The 20,089-nt window shown below is 43.9% G+C and overlaps 1 pseudogene; it reads left to right on the forward strand.

Moving 5' to 3' along the window:
* LOC104990175 overlaps positions 1–19,760 on the forward strand; it is a 59,666-nt pseudogene extending 39,906 nt beyond the window's left edge.
* The last annotated feature ends 329 nt before the right edge of the window (positions 19,761–20,089 follow it).

Raw genomic sequence — 20,089 nt, forward strand, 5'->3', positions numbered from 1 at the left:
CGGTTGTTTATTTTTAATTGTTGAATTTTAAGAGTTCTTCACATATTTTACATAAAAGACCTTTTCTCTGATATGTATTTTACAAACAGTCTTTCAGTATATAGCTTGTCTTTTCATTCTACCAGCAGCATCTTTGGCAGATAAATTTTTAGTTTTAATAAAGTTAAACCTAGCATTTTTTTTCTTTCTTGGATCATGCTTTTAACCTCTCTTCTAAAAGTTTTATAATTTTGCATTTTACACGTAGGTCTAGGATCCATTTTGACTTTATTTTTGGAAAGGTGTAGGTATGTGTCTGTGTGCCTGGGCTTTTTTTTTTTTCTCACATGGATATCCAGTATTGCAGAGTTATTTGTTGAAAAGACCACTCTTTCTCCGTGTAATTGCCTTTGGCCTTTTGCAAAAGCTCAGTGAGCGTATTGCTGTGGCTCTGTTTCAGGACCCTCTGTTCTTCATGGAACTGCGTCTATACTTTGCTCCCACGCTGTCTCCATTACTATCGCTTTGTAGTAAACCTTGAAACTGGGTGAAGTGTGAGACTTTTACAGGGATAATATCACTCTTAAAATTGTATTTTAAGTAAATTTTTAGTGACACATAGTATGAATATAGAAACATGCTCAAGTGATACTGCATAGCCTTGTAAATTTTTATAAAGTGAATACATTCAGGTTTAACAGCACCCAAACCAAATCAGCAGCATCCTTTGAGCTTTCTTAGTGCACCTTCCAATGACTAATCCTCCGCCCAAGGATGGTCATTATTTTGACTTAACAGCATTTGTTAGTTTAGCCTATTTCTCTAGGTGATTTAAGTGGAGTCATATAACATGTACTGTTTGGCGTCTGGCGCCTTTTCTCAGTATTATGTTTGTGAGACGCATTCATCTCTTTGTATGTTGTTGTTATTACTTGTGCTTATTACTGTATAGTTTTTCATCATATGAACACTGCAATTTATGTATCCATTTTCCTGTGGCTGGAAATCTGTATTATTGAATATTTTTAGGTTTTTGTTATTACACGTAGAAAAACCATGCAGCTCTCCAATGCATCATTCAGAGCCCACGTGTACACACTTCTGTTGGGTGAATTCCTGAGAGTGAGGCTGCTGCGGCGTAAGGCGTATGTGTGTTCAGCACTAACAGATGTTGACAGTCAGTTTCCAAAAATGGTGCTGTCAGTTTGTATTCCACGCGCGATGCACTGGGGCTCTTGTTCATGCTGTACACACTGTAATCCACAAAACAGCTCTCTGACACGGTTACTATTTTATTTTTCATTTAGATTTGAATAAATCTGAGTGTTAGACAAGATAAACGACCTGACAAAGATCCTGTACCACTGATTTAGTCCCGAGGCAGTCTGGCCCTAGAACTCATATGCTTATTAAATTTTTTTTGTTTGTTTTTATTGTCTCTTTTATTGTGGTGGACATTGGTTTATAACATTATATAAGTTTCACATGTACAACTTTATATTTCTAATTCTGTATACACTGTAGAGTGCTCACCACCAAAAATTTCGTTTCCAACCGTAACCATAGAGTTGCCCCCTCAGCCCATTTCACCCTGCCCCCAGACTCCTTCCCGTCATAACCGCTGCTCTGTTCTTGATATTTACATGTTTGTTTTTATTTGACTTGTTAGTTCCTTTCTTGTGCTTTTCTTTGGTTTCTAGATTCCATGCGTGACTGAAATCATACAATGTTCATCTTTCTCTGTCTGACATTTCATTTAGCATGACGCCCTCCCATTCCACCCATGGTGTTGCAAATGGCAAGGTTTCATGTTTATTATGGCTGTGTAGTATTCTACTGCGTGTGTGTGTGTGTGTATACACCACATCTTTTCTGTCCATTGGTGGGCACTTAGGTTGCTTCCACATCTTGTGTGTGTGTGTGTGTGTGTGTGTGTGTGCGTGAGCTCATGCTTATTTGTGTCCAACTCTTTGTGACCCCATGGGCTGCAGCCCACCAGGTTCCTCTATCCATAAAATTTTCCAGGCAAGAATACGAGAGCAGGTTGCCATTTCCTACTCGAGCGGATCTTCCTGACCCAGGGGTTGAACCTGTGACTCCAGTATTTCCTGCATTAGCAGGTGGATTCTTTACTGCTAGTGCCGCCTGGGAAGCCCAGCTGGCTCTTGTGAATAATGTTGCCGTGAACATAGGGGTACGTATGTCTTTTTGAATCAGTATTGTAGTATTCTTCAGATAAATACCCAGAAGCGGAATAGCTGGAACATATGGCATTTCTGCTTTTCATTTATTGAGAAATCTTCACAGTCTTTTTGAAGCTGGCTGCACCAATTTACGTTACCACCAACAGTGCACAAGGGCGCCCTTTTCTCCACATCCTCTCTAACAGGTATTTCTTGCCTTTATGATAATTGCCATTCCAACAGGCATGGTGGTATCTTATTTTGGTTTTGATTTGCATTTTCTTGATGATTAGTGATACTGAGCATCTTTTCCTGTGACTGTTGGCCGTTGTATGTCTTTGGGAAAACATCTGCTCAGTTTCTGTGCCTATTTTTTAAATTGGGTTATTGTCATCATCGTGTTGTATGGGTTCTTTGTGTATTTTGAATATTATCCTTTTATCAAGTATATGATTTGAAAATGCAGTCTCCCACTCAGTAGGTTGTCTTTTTGTTTGGTTGACTTTTTTTGCTTTGTGGAAGGTTTTTACTTTGATATAGTCCAACTCATTTATTTCTGCTCTTGTTTCCCTTGCCGGAGAAGGTCCAGAAAGGTATTGCTTAGACCAGTGTCAAAGAATGTACTGCCTCTGTTTTCTTTTAGGAATTTTATGGTTTCAGGTCTCGAATGTAAGACTTTACATTCAAGCCTCTAGTCCACATTGAGTTGGTTTTTGGTGTATGGTGTGAGCCAGTGGTCTGGTCTCATTTTTTGCATGTGGGTGTCCAGTGTTCTGAACACCATTTATTAAAGAAACTATCATTTCTCCGTCATCTGTTCTTTGCTCTTTTGCTGTAAATTAATTGTCCATATATGTGTGGGTTTATTTCTGGGTTCTAGTTGTGTTCCATTGATCCGTGTGTCTTTCTACCAATTCCATGCTGTTTTGATTACTTTACAGTTTTGTAATGTATTTTGAAATCAGGGGAGGTGAAACCTTCAGCTTTGTTATTCTTTGTCAAGATTGCTTTGGATATTCAGGGTCTTTTTGAGTTCCATATAAATTTTAGAATTTTCTGTTCTGATTCTGTGGAAAAGATCCTTTATACTTTGATAGGGATTGCATTGAATCTGTAGATTCCTTTAGGCAACATGGACGTTCTAACAATGTTAATTCTTCCAATCCATGAACACAGGGTATCTTTCCACTTATTTGTGTTTTCTTCACTTGTTTCAACATCTTATAGTTTTCCGTGTTCAGGTCTCTTACCCCCTTGGTTACATTTATTCTTAGATTTTGTGTGTGTGTGATTATAGATGGGATTGTTCATTTCTCTTTCTGTTAGCTCATTGTGAGGCCTGTAGAAATGCAACAGAATGTTGTATGTTGATTTAGTATCCTGTAAATTTATTGCATTCGTTTATCATTTCTAGTAGTTTTTTGTTGGTCTTTAGTGTTTTATATTCATACAATTTATAAAATTATGTTATTTACAAACAGGGACAGATTCACTTCTCCCTTTCCGATTTGTATGCCTTGTATTTCTTTTTACTGCCTAACTGCTGAACTCGTACATTGTTGCTGGATTAGCTTATTTTACTGAAGTATAGCAGCTCAGTGGTAAAGAGACCGCCTGCCAATGCAGGAGATGTGGATTTGATCTGGGTTTGGAAGATCCCCTGGGGAAGGAAATGGCAACCCACTCCAGTATTCTTGCCTGGGAAATCCCATGGACAGAAGAGTCTGTTGGGTTACAGTCCTTGGGGTCGCAAAGAGTCAGATATGACTTAGCGGCTAAACTACAACAGTAGTTGGTTTACAATATTGTGTTAGTTTCAGTGTACAGTAAAGGGATTCAGTTATATAAATATATATGACACACATATGTACATTCTTTTCAATGTTCTTTTCCATTATGTTTTACCACAGAGTATTGACTCTAGTTCCCTGTGCTGTACAGTAAGAGCTTTCTGTTTAATCTATCCTATATATAATAATTTGCGTCTGCTAACCCCAAACTCCCAATCCCTCCCTCCCTGCCCCTATTTCCCTCTGGCAACCACAAATCTGTTCTCTGTCTGTGCAGAGCTTGGATACTTTTAACCATTGTCCTTTCTCCTCTTCAAGGTTAAGGATGTCATCATATTCAGATGGTCTTCCACTTTGAAACTTTCAAAGTTTATTAGATAAAGCTTAATGCCTGCCCAATTTATGCCAACTTCTTCTGTGGCCAATGGGTGGCCCTAATACTAGTTTAAAACTTCGGGCTTTTGAAAAAATAAACTTGTATACAGCTTCTCGGGCTTCCCTGGTGGCTCAGATGGTAAAGAATGTGCCCGCCGTGCAGGAGACCTGGGTTCAATCCCTAGGTTGGGAAGATCCCCTGGAGAAGGGTATGGCTACCCACTCCAGTATTCTTGCCTGGAGAATTCTATGGATAGAGGAGCCTTGGCGGGTTACAGTCCATGGGGTCACAGAGTCAGACTCAACTGAACAAACATGGCAGCTTTTTAGAACTAACCCCTTTATGTTGATCTAAGCTGGTCTGGGAGCTAGACATCTTTCTCTTCTGCCTCACCTGGTTGGACACCCCCTAATCCCGTCCATCCTACTCAGAAATGATTCCCAAATATGCATCCCCTTCTGTTCTCACCTTCCTCTGTGTTTTTGTTATCCTCTCTTCCCATCTCTTTTGTAGCCTAATCTCTAATCACTGGGGGTGATTTATGTATCTACCTTGCCCTGCTGTGTTCTGAACTCCTCAGGGCAGGGACTGGGTCATTATTATTCTATGTCCTGGAGTCTGACTTAGTGCCTGGCCCTGAGAAGGTGCTTCTGGTTTTTTAGTTTGTTTGTTTGGAAGTATTGGATGATATTAAACAAGGAAGTAAGGATAGATGGTAATGCGTATTGTAGGGGGTTAGTTTTTGAGCCAGTTGACCTACAAAGGTAAGATTGAGATGTAGTAAAACATTTTATTGAGGCCTATTACCAAGTCTATGTTAAAGGTTATAGTAAAACCTATATTAAGATAGATGTGAATAAAGGATTAATAAGTATATATATATTTTAAAACTTTTTATGTTATATTTGAGTACAGCTGATTCATAATGTTATGATGGTTTCATGTGGATAGCAAAGGGACTCAGCCATACATATACATGTATCCATTCTCCCCCAAAATCCCCTAAATTAGAAAGGTGCTTGTGTTTGAGAAATAAATGAAGCTTTCCTGGCAGAAACCAGGCAGGTCAAAATGACCACGCTTTCCTGTGGTCACATCAGCTCAAAGGACCTCTGATCTGCCCAGTCTGCTCCGAAAGGTGGGGCATTGTGCCCTTACCTGTGGGAGAACAGGGCTATTCTTACAGATCTCTGGCCCAAAGTGTGGCCCATTGGTGCTTTCTAGTATTCTTGTTCTGTAAGATAGGAGATGATCCAACCTACAAGGTCACTTCCCTTTTCTAGCTTAGTTACCATAGAAGTTTTGGTAGCAGACTGAAGGCATGACTGAAGGCATATCAGTTTACCCTGGTTCAAGTTGAATTGTTGATGATTGATCATTAAAGATCGGGAATGGGGTAGGTCAGCATGAGATCAGGCAGAGACAACGTGGACGATGTGAAATACTGCGGACAAGGAGAAATAGATTGCTGTGGGCTAGGGGTTTGGTTTTAATCACATCATGTTATATACTTAGAAGAAAAACATTAAATATAGTAACATTTAAAAAATGCCATTTTCCCCTGACCTGGTCTTCCTCCCTCCGTATGGTTATGACTTTTCAAGGTTAATATTGATACTCTCTGTCCCCTGGTAGGTCACTGGTTTTGCTTAGGAGCCAGACTGGTGGACTGCCTCTCTGGATTCCCACTTCCTGTATCTGGGATTTGGGGTTGAGGTTAGTAACTTAACTACTCAGAGACTCAGATTTCTCATCTGTAAAATGGATGTAATAAAAGTACCTTCCTCTGATGGTTGTAATGGGGTATAAATGAGTTCATACATGTAAAAGCCTTAGAACAGTGGCAGCCCATGTTAAGTGTGCTTGGTAAATATAGACTTTTTTTTTAAATCACACTAGATGTAGTTATTTTGTAATGCTATTTAGAACATGGAAAGCATTTCTACGGTAACTATGAAGAAATTAACTTCTCTTTTTGTTTCATGCTGTGGTAGCTTTTATCACTAAGGTGAAAAATGGCTAAATATAAATGAACTTATATCTAAAATATTTTTTCTACCAATCTTACTAGATACTTTCTGTGGTGTTTCTGTAATAGACTCCTATACTCTTGATGGGTCATATGACTTCTGTTGTTTGTTTTGTATCTTAAAGTTTACAAGTTATTTTAATGTAAAGTCTCATTTGAATCAGAAATTCTTGCAAGATCCACAGGACCTGGTTTATATTCATCCCTACATTATTTATGAGATGAGAAAGCCATGTCTTAAGAGGATTTCCAAGATCTTGAGGCTACTAAAAGCCAGAGCTGGGACCACATCCTCCTTGTTAAGTTCCTTGAGTTTGTGGACATTTGGTAAACTGCAACTGGACACATATGTGTCAATTAATAAATGTGTGTAGATAAAGTAACTTCTACCTAAGCACAGCAATTAGGCATTAAAATTCACATCCCAGGACATCACACTTGAAATAAGGGTAGGCAATAGAAAGTCCAAATGAGTCTATGAAAGCTTATAAAATTTTATGTTCAGTAAAATACCATCAAACAGCACCATACACTTGGGTGATATTAGTGAGCATTTACATATTTTTAATGTGTAGCCAGGTCATGCCTCTGTTCTCAGTAGTTGTGACAAGTAGCTTGTTTGTTTATTTTTCAGATATTGTTCATAACCCAAGATTTGTTTTTTCCTGTATGTGCTTCACCATCTAAATGTTCAGTGCCTTTTTGGTTTGTGACTCAGAATTATTGATTTCTGCCTTTCTGGGGCCCACATCTGTCAGCCCCCTTAGACACCTTTTTGATTTCTTCCTTTGTTCAGGCGCGGCCAGAATTCAGTAGAAGGTTCCATTTTACTTCCCCCTCTCTTCCTATAAGAACTCCTTTCCTTTTTTGTTATTTTTTTTGCTTCCTATTATCATCCCCAAGCCCTGGGACATCTTTATTAATTTACCTTTGAAAGACTGACTTAGCATATTTTAGAACTAAAACCTTCTCTGTTTCAGAATAAAAGTCTGAGTGGTATGATTTTGTGTAAGATTTCCTTCAATTCAGTTAAACAAATAGGCATCCAGTTTCTATCTACGCTCTCGTAGGTCCTCAGGAAAATTCCCATTGAGGGTCTGGACCTTCATGATTCACCTAGATTCATTCTGATTCCGTTCCCATCTCATGGGAAGCCTAGGGAAGGAATAAAGTGTAGCTACTGCTTCTTGTTCTTAGTTGAGGTCCCCTCAAGATTTCCGTGTTTCCCCTCTTCACCCAAAGCTGCACACCTGTACTGCCACAAGTCTTTTGAGAGAGCTGTGCTTTCATATGAAAAGCACTTTCTAGTTCTTTAGATATATTCTTGTAAGAATGTTAGGGAGAAATCTGTCCTGTCGAATTTTCAATTGGTTGAAGTCAAGTTGTAGTTTCAACTGTCCTGGGCCCATGAGTTCTGACCAATGGAAAGTGGTGAAATGTCAGAACCTCTTTCCCCCTCCTCTAAGATCTAGTGTGGCTTGAACTCAGGCCCTGTTCTCCAGCTGCAGCGAGTGTGGAGAGCTCCCAGATCTCATTCTCTATGCTAACTGCTTGCTGCCCAGGGTCGGGATCCATCCCAGCATCCAGTGACTTACCTTCTAGAGCCCAAGTGCCTGGAACCCTTTCCTCAATTCAGGACAGTCTCTAAGAGGCATTCAAGCCTCCACCTCCCCTGGGTATCAGAGGCACATCAGGGGTCAGCCCCTCCCTCTGTCTCATCTTGTTCCTTCCCATCCCTCTAGGCAGGATCCCGAGAGCACCCTAGTAAGCATCTTAGAGTCTGTTTCCCAGGGAACCCAACCTCAAATAGTCTGCTCATCTGTGCAGTGGGCTGGCTGAAAATTGAGGCAAAATTCCTTAGTACTCATCCACATTACCAACAAGCCATACTGGCCCAGGGCTGTGCTGAATCTTAAAATCCCACATCTGGCAGTGAGCTGAGGCTATGCTCACGACCGCAGGGTTGCTTAGCCTGGACCCACATAAGGAGTCCTGGCAGGATGCGGTTCTTTCACTGATACCTCGTAGTGAAAATTCCTTTTTGTTATGCTTAAAGAAAATTAAGACTGTTTTGGCCCACAGAGAACCTAAATTGGCAGTCCTTAAACACTGTCCTCAGTGTTGGGAGGTAAGGATATAGCAGTGAGCATGCAAAGTACAAGTAGGTCCTGAAGGCAGAGGAAGAGCCCAGACGTGCTGTGGGTGGGGTGGCTGCACTGTCCTGTGGGACACACAGAGAGGAGAGGCTGTAGAGATGCCTGGAGAAGGCAATGGCAGCCCACTCCAGTGTTCTTGCCTGGAGAATCCCAGGGATGGCAGAGCCTGGTGGGCTGCTGTCAATGGGGTCGCACAGAGTCGGACACGACTGAAGCAACTTAGCAGCAGCAGCAGCAACCCTGTCAATGCTGAGACCCAGGGCTTAGACTGGCAAAGGAACCATCGTAAAAGACAGCGTGGGAACTTGCAGGGAAAGCAGAGGTCTCATGAAGGGGCTTGGAGAAGAGAGGGGGCCCTGGTGGGTTTGTGTAAATGTCTCTGGTTCTGACCAGAGCACAGGCTGTGATGGGGGTGAGGTGAGAGCAAGTGCCAGGAAGGTAAAGCAGGTTGGAGAAACTGACCTGTGTCCTCAGAGAACTGGAGGGCATCAGTGGGCTTTAGGGAGGGAGTCATGTGACTGCATTTGCTTACTTTGTGGGTTGAATATCTGTAAATTGAATGATGAGTATTTATCACGTAGATTGGGCTTCCCAGGTGGGGCTAGTGGTAAAGAACCTGCCTGCCAATGCAGGAGACATAAAGATGCAGGTTTGATCCCTGGGTTGGAAAGATCCCTTGGAGGAGGGCATGGCAACCCTCTCCAGTATTCTTGCCTGGAGAATCCCACGGACAGAGGAACCTGGTGGGCTACAGTCCATGGGGTCGTAAAGAGTCAGACACGACTGAAGTGACTTAGCGTGTATGCACGCTTCATGTAGATTAGCATAGTTATTAACTGATTAAGAGAGGAAGGCTGTGCCTCCAAAGTCATCGGAACCAGGGGTTATTCTCCTCCAGTGTGCCCTGGCTGTGGGAGGCCTGGCTTTAAGGACACAAGTGGATTACGAGGATTCCAGGTTGGGGAGTGGAGACCACGGCAGCTGAAGTGGGTGTGTGTGTTCACTGCATCTTTGCGCGTCTCTCTCTCTGTTCTAACTCTGTATGTCCGTTTCTTTACATAATCTCTCACTGTTTCTTTGTGTCTCTGGGCAAAGCTGGTACTGAAAGCCTGTGTATCAAAGAGGTTCCCCTGAAGCCACATTCCCTCAGCCCCCTCAGAGCCGTAGTGCAGCCCATCTGGGTCACCTGAGACTCCTGGAGTGACAGAGGTGAGTGGTTGTGAGCTCCCCATCTTCATGGGAAGTTGTTTCCCATCACAGATTATTCTAGGGACTGAATAGAAAGCATCCTTTTTTGTTGTTGTTATTTTATTCATGTCTAAGTTTCCTTAATTAAAAAGTAATTATATTTTCCCCTAACTAAATATTTGATCTTAAACCCAGCTGAGGTGCTGACATCAATCCTGAACAGGAAGGTTTCCCCAAACTGAAATCTGTGTGGCTGCCCCAATCCAAACCCCTCACTCACTGAGTCACTGTTTTTCTGCAGAAACTCATTCCCTTCCAGATTGCTAAATTGTGGGGGAGGAAGTGAAGGCAGCTATTGATCTGTTAAGAACAAATGAGAGAAAATGACCAGAACAAATAAACTTTAAAGAACGAAATCAAAGAAATCATTTGTCCCCAGCAAAACTCCCACTCTCTCAGCTTTATTTGAGAAAATAATAAAAGAAAAGAACATTGACTGATGGTAAGGTTTGGGGTTTGTTTTTGGATGAAGATATTACTGGAGCTACTGCTTCTTTCCTGACGTTTGCTGTGTGTTTGTTCCATCTCCATTCTATCTGGAGCGAGACGTTGCTTTACTGGGCAGTTTGGCGTGCCTGATTAATGTTGCTAAGGAGGGGGCCTCTCCTGGTCACTCTGCCCCTCTCCTGCGCTTGAAAGTGTCTCTAATCCCTCTAATGATTTTGTTCACAGCCTGTGAGCATGTCTGCACTGATAGGAGGATTCTGGCTGAGGACATGGAATACAGTCCATGGACTAGATTAGCTGGAACGTTTGAGAGCTATTTGAACAGACTGACTCTTAGCTGGGAGATTCTACCACGTGCTATTTCATAGTCATTAAATGAAATTTATGTTACATTTTTGTATAAATGAGCAGCACCCAGCATAATGAGTCTTTGGAAGAGGTGTCGGGGAAGAAGAGACCTGGGAGAGGTGGCTGGGCCCCAGTGTGGGTGCTGTGGCTGGTGGACCTCAGACGAGCCCCGAGTCCCAGCATCCTCGGCAAAAGTTACATTTGGCGGCCACAGGTGTTCTCGCCACAATGTAACATTCTGCATGCAGGCATTTGGGGCCTCCTTTCAAAAAATTCTCTCTTGAACAGTTCCGTTTCCCTTCTAAACTTACCATTAAAGAAGAAAGCACATGCTTTCTTGGTGCATCTTGGGCTGCCGTCTTTGGGGTCGCACAGAGTTGGACCCGACTGAAGCGACTTAGCAGCAGCACCAGCAGTGAATGCAGGCTGTTGGTGTGCTTGGCTGATTTCAGCTGCACAGGAGTTCTGTTTATTCACTTCTGCCAGTTTGGTGAGGAACACTCTTAATACCTAAGAATTTTTCCTGGATTACTAACTAGTCTTCATGTCTACCACCACTGGCCTGTTATAAGTCACTGCAGTTTCTTGCCAGGACTATATGGTAACCTCCTAAACTAGTGGTTGCAGGCTTTGATGGAGGACTTGTTAAAACACAGATTGCTGGGCCCCATCGCAGAGTTCCTGGTTTAGTAAGCCTGAATGTGCTAGGTTCCCAGGTGATGTGGATGACACTGGTCCTCAGACCTCACGTTGGGAACCTGTATCCTAAACAGTCTCTTTACCTCTGTCTCAGCACCCAAGTTCATATGAGGATGCTGGAGTGGTCTCAAAAACTGAGTTATATGGTGTCACTCCCCTCTTGGTACCCCAAGTTCTCCCCAGACTGGGGGCCCTGCATATGCGGGCTCACAGAGCTGCCGGATGTGGGAGCCTGGCCGTCCCAGCCCCATCCACGCGTGCCTCACCATCCCGCTGTCTCACCTGCCTCTGTCGGCACCTGACCACACTTCCTACTCTTGCCTCCAGTCCTTCACAGGGTCTCTGCTCGCTCTCCTGGGAACCTTCCTCTTTCTCTTTTATCTTCACCAATTAGTACCTGCACACCCTTTCCTTCTCAGCAGCATTGCCACTTCTTCAGAGAAGCTGTGCCTAACTGCACAAGGGTTGTGTTCTTGCTTATTCTCTTGCAGAGATTTTTTTTCCCTTTGTAGTCTTTAGCAGAATATTTTGTGATATTCATTTGTTTCTCCTTTTTGAATAACTGTTATCTTCTCTTTTTGTTGTATTTTAACATTATTTTTTAATTGAAGGATAACTTAATTACAGAAGGTTATCCTCTCTTGGTGTGTAAAGTCCATGAAGTAAGAGGCTCTGTCTATTTTGGTATATGCCGAGTCCCTGATATACAGCAGTGCCTGGCACAGGATAGTCACTTGGTAAACGTTTGTTAGATGGATCAGTGGATGGATGGATCAATGAAGGAGGTTTTAGAAGGCTTGGGGGTTGCTGGGAAAGCTTAGGAGGGCAGGAAAAAGAGTACCTCCCATGTAGCATTTTTCTAAGGCCTTGTAAACTGATTTATCTGTCAGGGAACATATTCAAAAGTCCATTTTTTAATTTTGTGCTGAGGAGCCAAATTGCCTGGTGCACTCAGCACCCCCACCCACTTATCTGCTTGGTCAGATAAGTTCAAAATATGTGTCTATTAAAACTCCCTTCTCAGGCACTTTGATTCTGGAATTAATAAAACCATGTCTGTGACATGGGAAACTGTAAGGCCTTTATCCATAGTAAAAGGCTTCCCAGCTGACGCTAGTGGTAAAGAACCCACCTGCCAATGCAGGAGACATAAGAGACAAGAGTTCAGTCCCTGGGTCAGGAAAATCCCCTGGAGGAGGGCATGGCAACGCACTCCAGTATTCTTGCCTCTAGAATCTCATGGACAGAGGAGTCTGGCAGGCTATAGTCCACAGGGTTGCAAAGAATCAGACATGACTGAAGCAACTTAGCACACATTCACAGTAAAGCCAGAGTTTTGAGAATCATGTATTTGGCTCAAAACACCAGGATCCCTTTAGAGATAATTTTGTGGGATTTTAGATGCCTTCCTTTTCATTTAGCATGACATGTGGGAAAGACAGGAAGCATAGAACCTCAGAAACCTGTGGGTCTCCCAGAGCTGAACCTGGGTGAGGGAGTTAGGATTTGGTATTAGAGTTTACGCCTCCAAATCCATCACTCCAAGGCACTCTTTGGCTCTCCCAAGAAATGGGGACCAAGTTAACGCTGGACGATCATTAGGGCGCTGCTGCTGGTATTCAGTGGAGCAGTGCGGTAGGGTTTAGGGTGACACAGGGGGCCCTGGGAGGTGCAGGATGGCAGACTCTTTAAGACCCGTGTGTATGCACGTGTACACACAGGTGTGTGCACGTGTGTGAGAGCCTCGAGCGTGTGTATGTGTAGGTGCTGTGCACACACAGGTACATGAGTGTGAATGTCCATACATCTGTGTGTATCTAGGTGGTTATCTTTCTGTTTTGGGGTGCGGCATCAGTCATCATGCCCATATTTCATCACCAGTTTCCATAATTAGCAGTGTTTTTATTACTGATTTTTTAAAAACCTTTCCAGCAATAGATTCAAGTGGTGACTGGAGAAGGGGCACAGAAAGAGTAGTGGAGAAAACTCATCCAGCACAGTTGAGGGCAGGGATACTATGAGACGGGAAGAAAGAGCCGGAGGCAAGGACCAAAAACTGAGCAAAGAACTAATTTAAACACTAAGCCTTGGGACTTCCCTGGAGGTCTAGTGGTTAAGACTTCACCTTCCAATGTAGGGGTTGCGGGTTCGATCCCTGGTTGGGGAGCTAAGATTCCACATGCCTTGCAGCCAAAAAACCAAAACAAAAAGCAGAAGCAATATTGTAACAAATTCAATAAAAACCGTAAAAATAGTCCACATTAAAAAAATAAATAAATAAACACTAGACCTTTATGAAATGGGCCTATTTGAGGGTGGCTCCAATTCATTCTCCAGATGTTTTCTGACTTCTTGTCATTCATGCAGAGCTCACACCTGTCTAGGCCTCCCCTGGCCGTCCACAGGACTGGACCCCCATTGCTACTGAAACGGCAAAACCCCACCATCCTCCCAGCAGGTGCCACGTATTTCCCGTTTGACCCGTAGGAACAGAGTGTGTTGAGAGACGCGTCTCACTTTTAGTGCTCGTGCATCTGCACGCACACACACACTTAGGTTATCTTCATCATTAGTCTCTTGAGCCCCCTGGGACGTGTCCCCAGGAGGACGGAGACGCAGGAGGACTGTGGAAGTGGAGCATTCCCCCCCGCTCTTTTCTAGAGACGTTTTCACTTGAGAATAAAATTTTAATTAGACATCCACACTTCCAGGTAAGCTTTTGTTCCCCATTTGTCATGAATTTATAGGGGGAAGGAAAAAAAAATCAATATTCTACAGTTCTTCTTTCATCCCAAGGAGGTTGAAAGATTTTAGCTGCAAAATGAAGAGATCAGAAGAAAAACAGCTTTATGAAAAAACACCCCCATCTTTATGGTCTCGTTTGGAAGAACAGACCCCCCCCTGCAGGATTTCTGATCTCCCCTCCAAAGGCGATCACTTTTAATGGGCAACCACGAGGATGAGAAGCAAGAAGGAGGTACAAAGAGGAAAGTATAGACTGCAGTCTTCGGTTCTCTGCAGTTTGGGGGGAAAGAGATCCCAGCTGCCAATGTGGATAATTTGCAAACCAGCCATCAGGCCCTCTGCTGACCATAAATGCCTTTGCCCATCAGACAGCATTGCTCCCTGTTGTAATCCAAGCAGCTAGGGGAGGGGGCAAACAGGCCTGCCATCCCCGGGCTGACTGTAAGGGGGCCCTCTAGGAGCGTACCTGACTTCTCTGTGTGTGATGATGTCATCTTAGCACCAACTGTGGCTTGAGTAACATGTTTAAAAATTTCTGTTGTTGGAATGCTTGAGCGTCAGCCTGAAGTGCTTTTATTTTGTTCAATAACTGCCACCAATTTGCTCTCGCAAAACCCGCTTTCTTATTTCTAATGAAACAATCCCACTTGAAGTTTTTACAGGTCTTGGTGTTATCCCCTTAAACACTTAACATGTCAATGTCTTATTTACGTTGTATTTATTCATCTCACCCACCCTTCCTCCTTCTCAACATTCAGCACTCTACAGAGCAGCTGGACACCCACCATCCCGACTGCCAATACTGCCCGGCCCTCAGGAACAGGCTGTCTCCTGTTTCCTGCCCAGTGTCACCAACAAAGGATGAGACGCCTGCAGCCGATGCCGGGAGGGTTTGTGGGCTGGGCCCTGAGGATCAGGTGCTGCTCTGGAGTGGGGAGGATTGAGCAGCAGAAGCACTTAGGGAAGCCAAGAGACTAATTGAATTGTAAAGCCCTCCTCTCAGCAAGAGTGCAGCAGTTTATTATATATAGGAAAGTGTTATTTTCAGTAGCGCTGAGCATCCATTGTCTTGCTTCTCTTGGTAGTTGGGGGTTCGCATGGCTCAGTGGGCACCTGGTGGTAGCTCATCACTGCTCATGGACACCAGGTGTGCACAACAGCAAACTCCCTTGTCTTTGGTAGTTTGCTGACTTTGAGTGACATAAAAACCATGACTTTACACACATTTGAAAACTTTTTAAAGTGGTCTTCAAGGTCAGAGAACAGAATATATTGTACTTAACTATTTATCAGCTTTATATCTCACTTTAAGATATTAAACCTAGGGCATATATTCCTCTCCCTGAAAATGTTAGGGTTACACCTTTAATGTAACTCTCGGGTTGTACGAGCTGCCTGTTAAAACCCAGCTTCCTTCCTCTTCCTTGACCTGTTTGTCTTTCATGGTGAAAGGACGGCTGTGTCTCTGAAACTTTGTGAGCTTTCTACAAAGGAGGGACTGGAAAATGATGGCTAAGATTTTTCCAGCTTTAAGCATCTGGTCTTTCCCCATGGAGTTCAAGGCACATTCTGCATTAAAGAAAAAAAGGAATTTGATTCCTTCAGTGTTCTGTTTTCACTAAGATTGTGTGGTGGTGAGATTGTGTGCTGACAGATTTGGAGCTTGTTCCTGTGAATTTAACCCATCTTCTTTTTCCGGCTTCTTTTGGCTACATGGGTAGGCAAAAATAGGCATTTTACCTAATCATTTAAGGATCATCTCTGTCTTTAACAATAGCAGGGACAACAATGGTATTAACTGACTAGGGGGTATATTAACTTTATAATTTTCAACGTGTGTGTGTGTGTGTGCGCGTGCGTGCATGTGCATATTTTCTACTGTGGCTTCTGGTATTTTGATAGATTTAGTTGCAAAGTTAAACAGCAAGATGAAGGGTTTTCACGTCTATGTACTTTGATATTCTATTAACAAACATAAGCCCAGATATTAATTTACATCTGGGTTATGCATTTCAGAACATTTAAAATTTTGTTTTCTTTTCATGGGAATGAAAATATAACTGTTAGCCTTCAGAGTATATTTATGCTGTAATGGTTTATTTTTCATCCTAGCAAATAAGTGGCTGACTTCCTGGGGAAGGCATATTTTGGTGATTAGCATGTTTGACCTGTCATTTTTCGGAAGTCTTTGGGGCATTGCATTTGTTGCTCCTGATGATGGGTTTGGGGTCTGTGTCCATCCACAGGGAGCTTCCCTGATAGTGCAGTTGGTAAAGAATCTGCCCACAATGCAGAGACCCGGTTTGATTCCTGGGTCAGGAAGATTCACTTCAGAAGGGATAGGCTACCCCCTCCTGTATTCTTGGGCTTCCCCTGTGGCTCAGCTGGTAAAGAATCCACCTGCAATTCGGGAGACCTGGGTTCGATCCCTGGGTTGGAAAGATCCCTTGGAGAAGGGAAAGGCTACCCACACTAGTATTCTGGCCTGGAGAATTCCACGGACTGTATAGTCCATGGGATTGCAAAAAGTCAGACATGACTGAGTGACTCACTTTCACTTCCATCACAGAATGAGAGACAGTAGACATGAGAACATCAGGTGTGGAGCTGGGACACTAGATTCAAGCCCTGGGAATCTTCCTGAGCCTCCTATCCTCTGCCTGCAGCAATTGTGTGTGTGCTTCTCCCAGGCACCGGGGTTGTTGTGAAGGACATACTGCGTAACAGATGCAGAAGGGCTGTAAAAGCCAACTGCGCACGTGTGTGCTAATTTGCATCAGTCATGTCCAACTCTTTGCAACCTTATGGACTGTAGCCCACCATGCTCCTCTGTCCGTGAGATTCTCTAGACACGAGTACTGGCGTGGGTTGCCATTCCCTTTTCCAGGGGATCTTCCAGAACCAGGAATCAAAGCCACGCCTCTTATGTCTCCTGCATTGGCAGGCAGTTCTTTACTGCTAGCACCTCCTGGGAAGTCCTTGAAAGCCACTCAGTGGAGCAAAGAAAAGGCAGCAAAAGTAAATGATACTACTGTAGCTCAGGGTAAGCAATTTGTGGCCTAAGGGTAAACCAGCTATCTACTTGCTTTTGTAAATAAAGTTTTATCAGATGACAACTGTATTCAATTATTTATGGGTGATCCATGGCTGCTGCTGCTGCTAAGTCACTTCAGTCGTGTCCGACTCTGTGCGACCCCATAGACGGCAGCCCACCAGGCTCCCCCGTCCCTGGGATTCTCCAGGCAAGAACACTGGAGTGGGTTGCCATTTCCTTCTCCAGTGCATGAAAGTGAAAAGTGAAAGTGAAGTCGCTCAGTCGTGTCCGACTCTTAGCGACCCCATGGGCTGCAGCCCACCAGGCTCCTCCATCCATGGGAGTTTCCAGGCAAGAGTGCTGGAGTGGGGCGCCAGTGCCTCCTCCGAATCCATGGCTGCTTTCATGCAATGGCAGAGCTGACTGCTTGCTACAAAGACCACATGGCCTATAAAGCGTGAAATAGCGAACTGTTTCCAGGGAAGTGTGCCAGTCCTTGTTCAGAGCATGCACTGCTTGGGTGGAATTCTAGTCCTTGTTACAGATCATGCACTGCTTGGGTGGAATTCTCATATACAAGGAGGATATACACACCCAGTGTGAAATTTTAGGAGGAACTGTAGTTTATTTGCGGTTGTTGAGGGATGAATTCTTTGATGAAGAATGGCAGCTAATAAAGAAGTAATGACAAAATTAGAAAATCCCCATTTTGACAGTCCCTGTGAAACTACCAACCCAGACAAGGATCATCAATGGATATTAAAGTCTTTATGGAAAGTGTTGGTGGGGAAAAGTATACTCACACATCATGAAAACATGATACCACAAATTACTTGCTAATTGTAAAAAGAAACATACAGTGTTCATAAGGGAGAGATACTGTGATAACTGCTTATCCGTGTAGTCAGATTTATCAGTAAAAGTGAGACAGGTGGGTGCGGGGTGCCTCATAAGATGGTGCAAGGCTTTGGAAAACCACTGTCTATGAAACCTTCTTGATGGAGATGTACAAGGTGAAATTAATTATGACGTAGACGTGACTTCCAGTTTACGGGAAATACCGAGAATACAGGAACCAGAAGGACACAAAGAGTAAGCAACCAGACGAATCTAAAAACCAGCAACATGGCAAGATTCTTCTGGATTATTAGAGACAGGACAACCATATTTAACGTGGGACCCTTGACTGGGTTTAGTGTGAACAAGGAAACCTATAACAGATGTTAGGAGCAGGTTGGGGCAGTTTGAATCTAGGCTGGACATTGGATGTTATGAGAGAATTGTTGCTAGTTGTCAGTGTGATCATGACATGATCATGTGATGTATGCTGATGTGTTTTGAATTACTTTCAAATGCTTGGGATAAGCACACACATAAACACATACACAAAACGTGGCAATAGGTTAATAATTCAGATCTAGGTGACAGGGCTGTGGGAGTTCATTGCAGTATTCTTTTAATTTTTCTGCTTCAGTGGTGTCTGACTCTTTGCAACCCCATGGACTAGAGCCTGCCAAGCTCCTCTGTCCATGGGATTCTCTAGGCAAGAACACTGGAGTGGGTTGCCATGCCCTCCTCCAGGGGATCTTCCCAACCCAGGGATCGAACCTCCATCTTCTACGTTGCAGGCAGGTTCTTTATCTCTGAGACATCAGGGAAGCCCTCGTTTCTATGTTTGAGCGTTTTAAAAAAAAAACATGGAAAGCAAGCCCAACAAGCCATTCTTGTTCTTGTCCTGGATGGAGTGCAGAGACCAGGGAGTTGGTGTCTGGAGGAGGAAAAGCCTGGCTTGTGGACACTGGTTGATGATGCTGTGCTGTTTGTGCTCTTGTGCCTCTGCCCAGCCCCTCAGGAGAAAGAATCAGAGAGAAAATATTCTCTTGTCATGATTTTTTTCCTTCAAATAAATGTTCATTCCTCCTGGTGATTCATCCAGCCAAGGAACCCTGTCAAGCCATCTCCTTCCTTTATTAAATTTCATCTGACTCATTGTCAGCCATCATTCTAGCCTGTCCAGATCTTTAGAACTTTGGTTCACTCATTCAGTCTATGAGTTATCTTTTCCAGTTTTGTGATGTCTGAATGGCCATGAGCTCGCTTTCTGGGTTTCATCTGCGTAGGTGATACAGGCATGCCATGGGAAGCCTCCTGGAGCGTGCGTGCTTCCAGGCTGCAGTGGGCCTGTGCCTCAGTCCCCTCTGGGTCCCAGGATTGAGCTAACGACACGCACACCCTGCCAGGCCTTCCCCAGAACCCCTCGTGTGTGTCACACCCTCTGGGCTTCAGCTTTTCCTCCAGCTACTGCTGCTGTGACCTCCTCGGTGTGGACTCTCCTGGCTCCACCCGGGTGGCCCCCCGACCGTGCCTGGCCTGTCCCGAGACCTCCCTGTTGACACAGAGGCAGGGGCTGCCCTAAGGACCACATGTTCAGCCTGGGAACGTGGGCTGCCCTGCCCTGTGGGACACAGCTTTGCGCGGAGGGAGACTGAAGCCTGAAGATGCGTTTTTGCTCCGTGCCCGGGCGCGGCCTGAGTGGCACTGATCTGGTGGCACCTGGTGGCTGCTGTGCTGGCCCTGCCTCCTTCCCGCCACATTCCCTGGGGCTCTCGTGCCCATGTCTCTCTGAACCACGCAAATTCCCGGAAATTCAGGCAAAAACAGGCTCCACTGTCATCTCCCTTCAGGGTGTCCCCAAGAGTGTGGTGAAGGGAGCAGCCGTCTCCTAGACCCCCAGGAGGCTCCGTTCTGAGCCATCCACACAGCAGCCCTTCCCCGTGCACCCATGCACGTCAAGGACATGCAGTACACAGGCCACCAACAGTTTTAACATTTAAATTAATTTTGCCATTGATTATATGAGGTCAAGATTTTTTCAAAAAACGGTATTGTGGTGGTGGTATTTTTTCCATCTTGAACAACAGAAGTATTTCTTCTAAGTCATGATTCTTCTAGTTCATGACTGTGTGTGTACAATTTCTATTTCAACCTTCTTGCTTCTGCAATCGGCTTTTTCACTTTTTAAAAATCTGTCCTTTTATTCTTTTTTTTTTTTTTT

This window comes from Bison bison, unplaced genomic scaffold (assembly GCF_000754665.1).
Source record: "Bison bison bison isolate TAMUID 2011002044 unplaced genomic scaffold, Bison_UMD1.0 scf7180017864171, whole genome shotgun sequence".
NCBI classification, from domain to species: domain Eukaryota; kingdom Metazoa; phylum Chordata; class Mammalia; order Artiodactyla; family Bovidae; genus Bison; species Bison bison.